Consider the following 13629-nt stretch of genomic DNA (forward strand, 5'->3'; position numbering starts at 1 on the left):
ATGCCCAGGAGAAAGGCCTCTGGTTTCTTCAGGAAGGTATATCTAAATACCTTTTTCATTTCATTATAAATCATCTCCCAGAAAGCCTTAATCCTTGGGCATGTCCACCAAAGGTGAAATAATGTACCTTCAGTCTCTTTACATTTCCAGCATTTATTATCGGGCAAATGATATATTTTTGCGAGCTTGACTGGTGTTATGTACCACCTGTATATCATTTTCATAATATTCTCTCTTAAGGCATTACATGCCATAAACTTCATACCTGTGTCCATAACTGTTCCCAGTCAGCCAGCATAATGTTGTGTCCCACATCTTGTGCCTATTTTATCATAGCAGATTTCACCATTTCGTCCTGAGTGTTCCATTTCAACAGCAAGTTATACATTCTCGGCAGAATCTTAGTTTTGGGATCTAACAGTTCTTCCAGTAAGTAGGAATTTGAAAGGGATATAGATTTAGGTCAGTTTATCCCCATGGGGATTTTTGTCAGGGTATTGACAATGGGTGTTTATTAAGTTTGGAATTAACTACTAGTCACGATGGCTATGGTCTCTCTCCACGGTCAGAGGCAGTAATGCTTCTAAATACCAGTTGCTAGAAATGAAAGGAGGTGAGAGGGCTCTTGTGCTCAGCTCCCACCCAGGTGTTTGGTTTCCCTCCAGGTGCCTGGGTGGCCCCTCTGAGAGCAGGATGCCAGGCTATTTGGGCCATTGGCCTGATCTTGCAGACCATTCTTAGTTCTTTGTAGAAGCCTTCTTTTATAACTGAAACAAGAATTTAACTGGTTTTGTGCTTTGAAAATGCATTGACCCTGTTTTCCCCATGGAGCAGTGGTCAGCAGTTTCTGACACTCTGGTACTTTAAAGACATGGGATGATATTCAACACTAAATTAGGCCCATTAATTTTTACTCAGAACAGACACGTTGAAATAAATTGGCCTAATTTAGTCATATTCCTTCATTTCAGTGGCGTTACTCTGAACAAAACTGAACACCACTCCTACAGATTTATTGTGACATGATATGAATATATATGATGATAAATAAAATGGGCTTCTGTCTACAAAAGCTTGTGCCATAACAAATTTGGTTAGGCTCAAAGTTGTTGTTGACCTTTCTGCTATATTGTTGAAAGTGGCTCAAACTGTTAATCTTCTGCACTTTCCCCTACCTGCAGTTTCAGTTCCTGTTCTTTGCATTGCTGCTTATTTTAGCTCAATGACACTGCAACTTTGCAGTTTTTTCTTGTTCTGTTTCCCCATTCTGCTGCCATCATCGTTCCCCTTCTTCCTCCTGCCAGAGGACCAGTTTGCACTAGAAGAATTCAGCACTAATTATAAACTACAATGCCCCTTTTGCTCATTACTAGGAGTTCGAAAGCACCTCTAAGTGCAAGTAGATAAATAGGTACCGCCTTATAGCGGGAAGGTAAATGGCGTTTCCGTGTGCTGTGCTGGTGCCAGCTCGCCAGAGCAGCTTCGTCACGCTGGCCACGTGACCCGGAAGTGTCTCCGGACAGCGCTGGCCCCCGACCTCTTAAGTGAGATGGGCGCACAACCCTAGAGTCAGACACGACTGGCCCGTACGGGGAGGGGTACCTTTACCTTTTAGGAACTCATGAACCATTCTCTAGCATTTCTTTGTCAACTGACTTGTTCCCCCTTTAAAGGACCCGGAGTCACAATGTTTGGGAATAGCCACACTACACAGGGAAAGGACTAAGAAGCTAATGCACAATCACACAAGCATGTGAGTGCTACATTAGGATCCAACATGGGTTGATGGTTAGGATGTTAGAGTTGTACTGGGAAGACCCAGGTTCAAATCCCAACTCATCCATAAAGCCATCTAGATGACCATGGTCTCGGCACCATGTCTCAGCCTAATTGGCTGTTCAGAGGAAAACAAAGGGCTTGCCTGACAAGCCACAGTTGCTGAAATTATCTCATTGATAGTGCAGAATGTAGGTCAAAGATACTTTTTCTAGCTGAAAAGAACATAGTGGTAAATGTATATACTTCTTAATGTACAGAGTTCCCCCTGAAAAAAGCCTCTCCTGGTGGGCCTTCCTTTTGAGGGTTCTGCAGTGGAGGGGGGAATTGCTCATGCAAATGTTGGATATAACCCATGGGTAGGCAAACTAAGGTCTGGGGGCCGGATCCGGCCCAATCGCCTTCTAAATCTGGCCATCGGAAGGTCTGGGAATGAGCATGTTTTTACATGAGTAGAATGTGTCCTATTACTTAAAATGCATCTCTGGGTTATTTGTGGGGCCTGCCTGGTGTTTTTACATAAGTAGAATGTGTGCTTTTATTTAATATGCAACATTTATTTAAAAGGTTATTTGTGCAGCATAGGAATTTGTTCATTCCCCCCCCCCCAAATATAGTCCACCCCCCCCACAAGTTCTGAGGGACAGTGGGCCGGCCCCCTGCTGAAAAAGTTTGCTGACCCCTGAATTACAACCCAATGTAATTGGGTATCAGATATTTTCACAGTTTAACAGCCATTTTAGAAGCATGGGTCGTAGTACTCATCCCCAAACATAGCAGCCTTAAAAATGTGTTATGTGGAAATCAGGGTTCATAAACATTCAAAATGGAGGGTTTTAAAATAAATCATTCTAGCTTAATAGAAAACAAAATTATGAAAGCTGGGTAAATTAAATTAAATGGGAAGGTTTTGCTAAGCTTAAAGACCACACTTTCCTAGCCAAACAGCCATTTTTTTGTGATTTGAATATTCTGGATCTGCTACATACAATCTTCTTTATTTGTTTGAAGTCTAGGGCTACTGCACCTTTCTAATATCACACAGATGGATGAGCAAGGGGTCAAAAGGAGCAACATTTTATGAAGTCTTTTTTTTTACATTAAACTTATAGCTATTTTTTTTTGACAAAGTAATAATCATAAATAAATAAGAATATAAATGTGCACCCCACCACTGAGATCATTTCGTTGTAACTATCCAATCTCCCAAAATTTCAACACCTCTTGCGATGGTTTGACCCCTTTCTCTTTTAACAGTACAAATTCTACAAACACCTTCCATATCTCCTCAGAATCATTTCTCCTGCATATTCCCTGTCTTACCTGCAATTATGCATAACTTCTTTTATCTTTATCATTAATATTTTGATTTTCCAGTGTCCTAATTTCTTCCTCTAACTTTTTAATGTCTTGTTGTTTTTTCAATTTACTAGATTCCCAAATACTAATTCCCCTCATCATTGCTTTCATTGTATCCCATATTATTGCTCGAGTACTTTGCCCCTTCTCATTAATCTCCCATATGTCTAATAATTATTTCCCTATCTTATTTACTGTTTGACTGTTATTGAAGATCCTCGTGTCTAGCCTCCGTTTTCTGGCTTCCTTATAATTTTTCTTTATTTTTAATACCATATTAACCAATGCGTGCTCGGTTATCTTTATTATTCCAATTTCAGTATTCATTATTTTAGATATTAAGTTTTTTGAAGCGAAGATGTAATTGATCATTGAGTAGGACTTATGCATTAGTGAGAAGAATGAATAGTAATAATAATAATAATAATAATAATAATAATAATAATAATAATAATAATTTATTATTTATACCCCGCCTATCTGGCTGGGCTTCCCCAGCCACTCTGGGCGGCTTCCAAAAAAATATTAAAATACTGTAATACAGTATTTATTAAAATACTGTAATACATCAAACATTAAAAGCTTCCCTAAACAGGGCTGCCTTCAGATGTCTTCTAAAAGTTTGGTAGTTGTTCTCTTTGACGTCTGGTGGGAGGGCATTCCACAGGGAGGGCGCCACTACCGAGAAGGACCTCTGCCTGGTTCCCTGTAACTTGGCTTCTCGCAGTGAGGGAACTGCCAGAAGGCCCTCGGTGCTGGACCTCAGTGTCCAGGTAGAATGATGGGGGTGGAGACGCTCCTTCAGATATACTGAACTGAGGCCGTTTAGGGCTTTAAAGGTCAGCACCAACACTTTGAATTGTGCTCGGAAATGTACTGGGAGCCAATGTAGGTCTTTCAAGACCAGTATTATGTGGTCTCGGTGGCCGCTCCCAGTCACCAGTCTAGCTGCCGTGTTCTGGATTAGTTGTAGTTTCCAGGTCACCTTCAAAGGTAGCCCCACATAGAGCACATTGCAGTAGTCCAAGCGGGAGATAACCAGAGCATGCACCACTCTGGTGAGGCAGTCTGCAGGCAGATAGGGTCTCAGCCTGCATACCAGATGGAGCTGGTAAACAGCTGCCCTGGACACAGATTTGATCTGTGCCTCCATGGACAGCTGTGAGTCCCAAATTACTCCCAGGCTGTGCACCTGGTCCTTCAGGGGCACAGTTACCCCCATTCAGGACCAGGGAATCCTCCACACCTGCCCGCCTCCTGTCCCCCAAAACCAGTACTTCTGTCTTGTCAGGATTCAACCTCAATCTGTTAGCCTCCATCCATCCTCCAACCACCTCCAGACACTCACACAGGCCCTTCACCGCCTTCACTGGTTCTGATTTGAAAGAGAGTTAGAGCTGGGTATCATCCGCATACTGATGAACACCCAGCCCAAACCCCCTGATGATCTCTCCCAGCGACTGCGTGTAGATGTTGAAAAGCATGGGACAGAACCCTGAGGCACCCCACAAGTGAGAGCCCAGGGGTCTGAACACTCATCCCCCCCCACTTTCTGAACACGGCCCAGGAGGAAGGGGCGTATGACAGTGCCCCCAGCTCCCAGCCCCTCAAGACGGTTTCTTCTCTCCTCCCCTCATCACTCTCCAAACATCTTTAATATCTTTCCTTTTCATAATTTTAGCTAACCCTGTAATGTTATTACATCTTTCCTCTGGGGTAGGATTTGACTTATCCAATCGTTTATCTAATACCATATTGAAATCTCCTGCCATAATCATATAGCCCTTTTGAATATCCTCCAATTCCTTAAACACTTTTGTGGCCTTTCAGAAAATTTAAGTCCATTCCAGTGCTTAACCATGTGGTGTGTTTAGGTGTCAGTGAAGCTCAGATGCTGACAGGAGGAGAAGAAGCAGGCAGAGAGAGAGAGAACAGTTAACAGCAGAAGGCAGAGAGAAGGGGGAGAGCAGCTGTAATCTGAGCTCTGAACAAAGGGGAGACAAAAGACAGGGCCAGAGTGACAGGCGGCTGGGTGAGAGCTCCAATAGTGAGTCAGGCGTTGGAGTGCACGAAGCAAATCGCGTAGGATCTCAAAAGTGGCCAAGATGCGTGAAAGATACTGGAAAAGAAGGTGGGGGCTTCTGTGCTGGAGAAGGGGGAGGAGCTCAGTCTGGGCAACTCCATCTTCTGGGGAGGACGATGAGTAGAGGAGCTCCGTCCTAGTTCGTTGTTTAGCAATAAATCTGAAACAATTAACAGCCAGAGTCGTCTTGCGTTTGTGGGAGGGACCAAGCCATAACATTTGGTGAGTGTTGAAATGCCATGAGGAAACTACAGATTGTTTAATTGCTATTGCAGGATTAGATTTGACGCTTAATGGCTTGCATTGGAGGAAAGACCCCTTTCAGCCTAAACTCATTCCATGCAGAATGTGCATGCCTCCCATCTGAAACTCCAGCCTCTTGGAAGGTGAACTTCTGGATCAGAATGCTGAAGAACAAGAAGAGCTCCATTCAAGCCAGGGCCTCCCCTGGGCATGCCTGTTTTCCTGGAAATGGAGAAAGTCATAATTATTCACATGACAGCTGAACACTGTCTAGAACTGAACAAATGTATCCCGCACAATTCTCCTCAAAATGGCCCTCAGTGGATTTTGATGGTACAGTGGTACCTTGGGTTAAGTACTTAATTCATTCTGGAGGTCCTTTCTTAACCTGAAACTGTTCTTAACCTGAAGCACCACTTTAGCTAATGGGGCCTCCTGCTGCCGCTGAGCTGCTGGAGCAAAATTTCTGTTCTCATTCTGAAGCAAAGTTCTTAACCCGAGGTACTATTTTTGGGTTAGCGGAGTCTGTAACCTGAAGCGTATGTAACCTGTAGCATATGTAACCCGAGGTACCACTGTAAATATTCTCTGGATCTGCACATATCTTTGATAGCCATCATCAGTCTTTGACACTGAAATTCAACATTTGATAGTACCTGTATAATAGCTAGTACTCAGAAGTGTTTTACTTTAAACTGTGGGTTCTTCCAGATGGATCTATATTGTGGTACTGATGGTGTCCACATTATGTCATGGGCATCAAACTGCCAACCTGTATTTCCCCCCTGATTTCATCCAGATTTGCCTTTTCTGAGAAAAAAAATATGATACTTTTTTAAAAAAAACAAAAACAAACACATGTTGCCAACAATCTGTGATATCTCAGTGACCCAGTGTCTGTTAAAGCAACATTTGACAAATTTACCAGATGACATAAAATATAAGTTAGTATTTGACAACTTCACACATGTAGACATTTAAGCACTACACTAAAGCATGATTTACTATTGTGAGAATGACTCTCAGCAAGCCTTGGATTTCTGTACTCCTCTGTTATCAGGTGTGGCTTTGAGGAAGAGAATGGAAGGTGAACCATAGCTCAACATGATGTTCAAATCTAAACCAAGTGTAGTTTGGCAATGTTTGCTGGAAGCTGCCCAGAGTGGCTAGGGACTCCCAGCCAGATGGGTGGGATAGAAGAAGAAGAAGACAGCTACATATGTCAATTTATGAAGCAAATCAGTTTCAGCAAACCATAGTTAAGATTGTCCATAGTTTAAGGTTCTATAAACTGTAGTTGCTTCCCGTTATATGAAAAAATAGCCAATATAAGAAAGGTCAGGTTTTGCAAGATTTCAATATATCAGACATCATATCAACATTGAGTAGAATCTGACAGCAGACATAAAGTATCAATTAGAAAATAAATAAATCTGACTACTCCAGAGCCTAGGGCTTGCTGATCAGAAGGTCGGCAGTTTGAATCCCCGTGACGGGGTGAGCTCCCATTGCTCGGTCCCTGCTCCTGCCCACATAGCAGTTCGAAAGCACATCAAAGTGCAAGTAGATAGATAGGTACCGCTCCATGGGAAGGTAAGCAGCATTTCCGTGTGCGGCTCCCTCAGCCAATAAAGCGAGATGAGCACCGCAACCCCAGAGTCGTTCGCGACTGGACCTAATGGTCAGGGGTCCCTTTACCTTTACCTTTTAACTGCTTGATTGGTGAGAAAAAAATCATTCATATATGCAACTCATTGAAAACACATGTCTTCTCACTAAGCTGCTTTAAATGTGCTTTGCTGAGGTATGGCTGTTCGAAAAAGCTTTCATGTAAGAGCAAAGATAAGGCTAGAGGCTGTCTCTCTGCTGCGACAAAGTTTCTCACTGAAGCTAGGGAAATGGCAAGCTTTTCACATGGCACACAGAAGAACGAATTATTCCTCACTTGAATATCCTAGAATATCCATCATGATCTATCCTAGAACCAACCACTAAGCATGAGCTCAGTTCAAAATAATCTTTGCAGCCTCTCGGTTGTTCATGAATATTTATAGGAAGGCTTTCAGCTGCTCACACAAGTTCATAAGAAGAATCCTGATGGATAAGACCAGGGTTCATCTATTCCAGCACTCAGTTTCCCACAACAGCCAGTCAGATGTTTTTTGCAAACCCACAAACTGGGCTGGAAGGCAACAGCTGTCCATTGTTTGTCCCACAACAACTGATATTCATTTCAGAGATGTGTTGCCTCTGAACACAGAGCTTCAATTCAGTTATCAGGTCTGTGGGTGGTTGTGTTTATAGTAATCCTCCTTTTTCTTCTTATTTTGGGAACGGTGGTGTTGATGACACTATTAAGAGATGGCTGTTTATCTGTTTCTCGCAGTCTAGTGAGTGGTTTGAGGGCTGATTGGGAACTAATCACTACAATATCAAATTTGTGGGACAGAGGGGCCACTAGGGGCGCATCAGAAGATGGCTGACAATAACATATCTCTGACCCACACAAGGTAATTTGGAGGCTGTGATGGGAGTAAATAGCCTCTCTACCCCCCCCCCAGGATGGGGGGGCTGCCCTTGCCTGCTGTACCCTATACCACCCCCGAATTTGAGGGGATGGGGGCACTAGGCAGAATGCCCTTCTGTGGATATTGGCGCTCCCGGACGCTGCCTCTGATCCGCGCCTCTAGCTGCAAGAACTTCATAAGAAATGATTAGGATGAAGCGAATTCACATATTTCAAGGAAGGAGGGGGAGTAAAGACTGCTAACTGAAGAGATCTCTGATAAAAAAGACGAGTCGGAAGAACAAGAATTAACCAGATGAAGACACACCAAGACTCGGTATGGCAAAAGGACTGGATGGGGGAGGGGAAAAAACTTTCCTTTCTTTCCTCTATCTGATTAAACAAGAATCCCCTCCCCCACAAGTCAGAAATGTCAGAAATGTCATTTGAAGGACTTAAGCTGTGGATTTACGTCTGTGTGGAGATAAGCTTTCTAACCAAAGCATGCTTTAAGAAGAGCATGGAATGTATAAGGGCTTTGGAATGATGCAGTTAAAAATACCGTCGCCATATTGGGAAGTTCTGTCGGAGGACTTAAGTCTGGGAGGAGAAACAGAGAAATAGAGCTGTTTTTATATTGTGGGTGAAACTTCTCAGAGGGACTTAAGAACGACAGTTCTGTGATTAATGATGGAAAGAGCGATGTTATCTATGAATGCGATGATATATGGAAACCATCTCAATTTGAGGATTGGATGAACGGAAAAATTCACACAGGATTATTATTGGTGTTTATTGGCTTAAGGAGATTATCAGAAGAGATCATAAAGAAAAAAGAGAAAATATACGAACAAGATGAGATGCAGAAACAGCAAGATAAGACTGGATAGAATTATGAACATTGTTTGGACTGATTTGGACATTAACGCAGTAGCAAGAAGATGATCAGAATCCCCCTTCGGATCTTGAAATATGGGTCCCCTCAACAAAATTTAAAATTCGGCTTTGTAATTCGGAATTTATGTGATGTGATTTGATTTGATTTGATTGGTCGGTTAATAAAAATTATTTTTTAAAAAATAATAATTGTGGGACAGATGGTATTTTGTGGTTCAGTTTAGCAGGCAATACCCTGGATTTTGTGTTCTGCTCTTGATAGTGGGAGCAAATATTTATTATGGATAAAGGTGTCACAAGTAAACAGCTAGAGGTGCTTCCACAGGCAAACAACCTGACTCAGTTTCTGTAAGAAGGATTGGGGAGGGGTAGCAGAGCACACCTTAAGCAGGCCACCTGCCCCTATTCTGCACACAAAAACCCAAACACACACTCTCCATCCCTCTGGAGCTAGAATTGCCCTCAGGTGCTAGAATGGAGGTATAAAGTGGTTCAAGTCACAGGGCAGTTTCCCCCTCACATGCTTCCTGGAAAATCAGTGGAGATGTTTGCAGTTGGCTTGATGCTAAAGTGCCTGAGATCATGGGGACTGAAACATCACTCTGATTAACTCTACCCATTGGCATTTTCAAATGGAGATGATAGGAGTTGCCATACATCCAGAATTTCCTGGACATAGCCGGAATATGGCAGTCGCAGTGTCTGGGAAGATGCTTGAATATCCAGGAAAATCTGGACATATGACAACCCACTTGAAAAATCTATATTTTGGTGAATTTCCTTTAAAATAGTTCAACTTCATTTTTATAAAAATAAAAAAAAACTTGGGGGGGTTCAACAAATTTACCAAAAAAAGCTGAACAAGTTTGACTTTTTGAAATATGGCAACCCTATGGGAGTTGTACTAGCAATGTCTTCATGGCATATAGCATCACTCCAGGGACTGATTTGTGTGCTCGTGGAATTAATGGCTACCATTGGCGACCACTGAAAAGAACTCTGTTACAATTTGCGATAGTCAAGGGCTCTGAAATGTTTCTATTAAAAAACCGTTTCAAGGTGTACTGACAGGGACAGGATCCTCTTCCTCTATTTGTAAACTGGGGGGAGGGATAGTTTATGATAGCTATTCATCTGCTTTAAAAATGAAGGAGGCAGAAGACAATGCTACTACTTGCTGCCATGGGTAACTGTAGACCCCAAACTATTGGAAGTAGATTTTAGGGCCCTGTTTCCCCAAACTGTCTGTCTAAATCCACCAAAATTTTGATTATCTGAATTTTCAGTCTGTTCCTTGGTAGGATGAAGTAAGCTTTTAGTAGTTGCTATCACTTCCACCAGGCAATGGACCTCCTCCTGTATCCGTTCAGCCATTGATTTCTTCCCCATCCCAAAGTTTTGCAGCGTGGAGAGAGTGAAGCAATGCAGTTCCTTCCATTTCTTTTTATTACTGGTGCTGATCCCTGGAAGGATGTCATTTGACATTGTTGCATTAGTTCTGATGGAACACATGGCTATGGAATGCTATGGTTTCAGATTTGCAACTGTAAACCATTACCTCAAGCCAAATGAGATGCAATGTGGGCCATCCTAATCATTCTTCACATGTGCTCCCTGCTCATGTATGAAGTACATAGCAGGGCACTTAGGGTTTTTCATTTCTTCTCAGAAACGTGTGTGCAAATAAAGGAAGCTGCCACTGTTGCAGAAGTGGACGGAGGAGAAAAACATATGAAATTATAGGAAATGGTGAGGTGAGAGTGACAAGTGCTGAGTTCAGCTCCCTCCTCCTACACACATATTTTCTAGTAAAATTTTCAATCCTTTTGGGGAGAGCACACTGCATACTCCCTGGGATCTATCCAGGGTGCTGATGGATCTGTATGACTACGCTTGTTTCCTCATCCATTTTGAATGAATATTGCTAATTGGTCCCTTGCTCTCTCAGTCCATCCTAGACACTACTTGACATGCTTCCTTCAAACTCCTGTATGGGCTCACCAGCTCTGGGCAATATGTGAATGGGTCAGCAATATGAACAAATCTGGCTGTCTAGACCAATTTTGTCTAGGTTAACTATCAGTCACTACATGGTGGTCTAAACCGCTGAACCTCTTGGGCTCGCCAATCGGAAGGTCGGTGGTTCGAATCCCTGCAACTGAGTGAGCTCCCGTTGCTCTGTCGCAGCTCCTGCCAACCTAGCAGTTTGAAAGCATGCCAGTGCAAGTAGATAAATAGGTACTGCTGCGGTGGGAAGGTAAACAGCATTTCTGTGTGCTCTGGCACTTGTCACAGTCCTCCATGCACCAGAAGCAGTTTAGTCATGCTGGCCACATGACCCAGAAAGCTGTCTGCCGACAAACGCCAGCTCCCTCAGCCTGAAAGTAAGATGAGCGCCGGAACCCCAGAGTCGCATTTGACTAGACTCAGCAGTCCAAGGGTCCTTTATTTTTTTTACCTCTATATACTGTTCTGCAAACTGGGAGAGACAGGCAGTGCTTTTTTCTTTTTAAAAAATGTTTAGGGATACTCTCATTTTGACTCAAGAAAATCACCATTTTATAGTTCAAATCGGGAAAAAGAAATACAGTAAATGGAAAAAGTACAAAGATTCACAAAATGTTTAGGGGTATGCGTACCCCTGCATACCTGCAGAGAAAAGCACTGGAGACAGGTATAATCCAGGCCCTAAGGAAATTTGAAACAGAAGGGAGAAATCATAATTAAGAGCAACAATAACAAAAACGCTCACCTAAATTTTTGGTCACAGTTTCAAGTATAGTTTGGCTACTTTGCCCACCAAACTCTTCAGCATAACTAACCAGAACATCTTTCACAATCTCGTATCCACAGAACACCACCATAGGCTTTGATCCTATCCAGGTAGTGAATATCTGGTCGTACTGCTTGGTGAGCTGAGGAAAGTATTATGGAGGTGTATGATTCATTAGGCAGCTGCCTTAAAAGACTGCTACTAAAAAATGTTTGTGATTTTAGCATGCTTTAATGGGAGGTATAGGCAGCACACCTGCATGCTGCTTCCTATGAGTAAGCAAAGTGAACTAAGTGGGACTTCTTTTTGGATAGGCATGCATATGCACAGTTAGGTTGTAATACTGTGCTGTATCATGCATGTTTTCTTGAGAGTGAGCACCAATGAACTCTGTGAGAAAACATGTATGGAATCAGAATGTACATCCCCTCACAGAGCTCAGATTCCCAGAGTTCTCTGGGAAGAGGGACTGATTGTTAAACCACTCAGGGTATGGTAGTTGTGTAACAGGAATAGGGGTATCCAAACAACTGTCAACACCCTTAACAAACTACAGTTCCCCAGGAGTCTTTAGGGGAAGCCATGACTGTTTAAAGCACCATAATAATGCTTTAAACATATAGTGCAGATGGAGCCTGATAGCTGAATGGGCTTACTTGGTACCCCAGTTATAACTGCTCACCTTAATACAGAAAGACTCTTTAACCCAATAATGTAACAAATAGATACTGTCACACTAACCCAGTTTTTCAAGTGACCTATGGGGTGTCAGTACGCTCCAGAAGACCTACGGTTCTCACTGTTATTCTATTTGAGAAGAGTTAAACCACTTCCAAATTCACTCATGCACTAAGTGGCAAGAAAATGGAAAGTTAAGGTGCCTCAGGTTAATTTCCATGCTACATATAAGCAATACACACTGTATACTGTATGCTGCTCGTATACAGTAAAGAAAGGAAGAAGTCAGCAGGTGTATATAAATATGTTTACTGAGCCCAACATTTTTTTTTAAAAAAATAACTCATTTAAAAAATAAAATAAAGCAAACCTGTAGCAAACAATTTACACGAAATCTGATGAGGACTCCCCGAATATCACTTTCATTGAAACCCTACAAAACATATTGCCAATGTTTTATTTTAATTTAACAAGAAGAAGAAACCCAGCAACACTCCACAGCAACAAACAATTGTATGATCCAAAATAAAAATAGGGAATAGTGAGAGAATGCCAGGAAGTTGTGTATGTGTGTGTCTTACCTTTTGATATGATTTGGACAGATGCCTGAAATCTATTTGCAGGAGGTTCCCCACAAAGGACAATGGAGTAGGACCTGGTGGTAGTTGGCTTTGTTTCTGGTACATTTTGAATTCCTTGTACATACTTGTCCAGGGTGGGACATGGTTGCTCCACATAAAAGACTTCCCTCTTGCAAGAATGCTTAAAGCTCATGTGTCCAAGGCAACATACACATGGATTTTCAGAGACACATATAACAGTTAAACAAGTTTTGAGCTAGAGTGTGAGGAACTAGAAGAGCCAGTTTCATGGTGCTAAAAAAAATATGTATGTGATGCAAACAAATCAGAGTGAGTGCTCATTAAATAGCTGGCTCCCCTGAAAACTCCTGGTGCTCAGAGATTGGGTGTAACATTATAATACTGACTATACAAACAGTATTCAAAGTGGACCTAGGACTGAAATCCAGAAAAAGGAAGTAGGAGGGTTCTTATATGCAACTTAGCAAGTGATGAGCAGAAGATGCAAGAAAAACATAGGTAGAACTGAGGAATGTTAGGGAAGTCCAAAGTTGATACAGTGCTGGCTTGAAGGAGTGTGGCTACCATTCATGGGGAAATGGAGAGAGAGATAAAAACTGTGTACGAAAGTGAAAATCTGTTACCTCCCTGGAAGAGCAAAGGAAGCTTCTTCTTTATGAGGGGATGCTCTTTTTGCAAATTGTCTCAGATGCCAAGTGTGGTGGTGCGCACA

This window comes from Podarcis gaigeae (genome assembly GCF_964106915.1).
Source record: "Podarcis gaigeae genome assembly, chromosome: 2".
NCBI classification, from domain to species: domain Eukaryota; kingdom Metazoa; phylum Chordata; class Lepidosauria; order Squamata; family Lacertidae; genus Podarcis; species Podarcis gaigeae.